A 2,090-nucleotide genomic window follows, 5' to 3' on the forward strand; every position below is an offset into this window, starting at 1 on the left:
GTATCCCAATCTTGAATCAGATTGGTTCTATTAACCAAAGTAGGAATTTATAAAATATTACATGCAGTTTGTGTGCTTTATGATCAAAATTGAATATATCTGCAAATATAATTCTGCAAATGCAAATTCACCCCATAGACTTATGTGTGACTGTGTGTGCATGAGAGTGTGTGTGTGTGCGCATGCGAGTTTGTGCATCTATGCTAATGAAGTGTGTGTGAGAGATGGAGTATAAGCCTGTGATATGGTGTGAGTGTTAGGCTGTGTGTGTGTCTGAGCCAGTGACAGACAAAGGCAAGGGGTTGCATTTTGCTAAAACAAGGAAGGCCAGGACTTGTACAGTTAATGGTAGAGACCTGCATCGTGTTCTAGAACAGATTCATGGGGGGCGGGGCGGCGTGGAGGGGTTCTGGTACATAAAGTTAAAAATCTCTCAATGACACGTTATCGTCCAACTGGTTTATCTGGAAGCACAAGCTTTCGGAGCGCTGCTCCTTCATGGGGTGTTTGTGGAGCAGGATCATAAGACACAACCACCTGATGAAGGAGCAGAGCTCCAGAAGCTAATGCTTGCAAATGAGCCTGTTGCAGTATCTCCTGGTGTGGTGTGAATTTTAACTTCGTACACCCCAGTCCAACACCGGCATCTCCACACCGGGTACATAGTTCTTTGAAAGTTGCATCAGTGGTAGACAGGGTTGTGAAAGAGGCGTTTAGCACACTTTCCTTCATTGTTCACACCGTTCAGTGCAGGAGTTGGGACATCACGTTGTGGTTGTACAGGATATTGGTGAGACCACGTGGAGAGGACTGAGTACACTTCTGTTCGCCCTATCGACGACCACAAGTTGTCGGGTGACCTTATTTCGATTTATAAAGTCATGGGGCGTATAGGAAAGGTAAATATCACAGGGGGAAAAAAATTATGCAGCTCCCCTTTTTCACTTCTCTTGGCATTTGGACACTTCAATTCTGTCAGTAACAGCCTCGTCGCCAGAGAGCAGACTGCGCTTGCTCGCCGGCTACTGGATGAAACTGCGCATGCGCCTCACTGCACGCAAGTGCCTCGCGACTTTTGGTGGGCCAATCAGGAGTGCTAGAGGATCGGAAGGTGACTGGTCCTCCTGCCAATCAGAGCCTTCCTATTGTCTGAATGCAGAAGCTGGAACACGAGTTTCGGAAGTTGCTGCTCTCTCTCTGAATGAAGATTGAGTTTGTTCCAGACTCCCTTCTTACCTCTGCTAATCTAATCGTTTTACCACATCTGTCTGTGGCGTGCAACCCCGCCTCCCCTCCCCAACCGATAGCTGGGTATTATTACTTTTGCTGATGCAACACAGGGTCTTATTTGGTTATCTTGTTCATACTAACTCCCTATATGCGTGACCATTGCTACGGTCATGTTAATACATCTGCTTCTACCAGTCGTCCACCTCCTTTAGTCAGGTAAAAACAAGTCCTGCAGATGCTGGAAACCAGAGGGCTCCTTGGATGCTGCCTGAACTCCTGTGTTCTTCCAGCACCACTAATCCACCTCCTTTAGTTAGTTATTTCTTGGAATATATCCTCACAATTCTGCCTTGTGATTTTTACAGAAGCAAGATGCAGCTACTTGTAACTGCTTGCAAGCATATCTAACTTAACATATCCCCCCGCTGTGACTCAGTCTTGTGATTTTTGCAGAAACAACACTTCGCAAGGGCTTCTCACAGCTACTGTACCTGCATCCAATACATAAACTACTCTCAACAAAAAACAAGGGCCTCTCACAGCTACTGTACCTGCATCCAATACATAAACTACTCTCAACAAAAAAATTCATCCACACAACATAAAAATCCGCACTCTGTTGTTCAAAAAACAGATGAAGTCAACCTTGAATATATTCAATGGGCCCCTAAATGCAGGAAGACATCCCCACTTCTAATCCCAGTTCATCTTCCAAATATACCACTTGCCTTGCTGATTGCTTACTGCATCTGTCTGATGACTGGTGTAGAAGAACACAGGCCCCTTTGTACATCCATGCATCATTCCTGATGAAGGGCTCGGGCCTAGAATGTCAACTCTCCTCGTCTTCAGATGCTGCC

At 45.6% G+C, this 2,090-nt stretch overlaps 1 long non-coding RNA gene across 6 annotated transcripts in view; it reads left to right on the top strand.

The window, feature by feature from the left end:
* Positions 1-2,090, top strand: part of LOC122543557 — a 117,612-nt gene that overhangs the window by 43,157 nt on the left and 72,365 nt on the right. The window lies entirely within an intron of this gene.

Source organism: Chiloscyllium plagiosum, chromosome 44 (genome assembly GCF_004010195.1).
Source record: "Chiloscyllium plagiosum isolate BGI_BamShark_2017 chromosome 44, ASM401019v2, whole genome shotgun sequence".
Taxonomy (NCBI): domain Eukaryota; kingdom Metazoa; phylum Chordata; class Chondrichthyes; order Orectolobiformes; family Hemiscylliidae; genus Chiloscyllium; species Chiloscyllium plagiosum.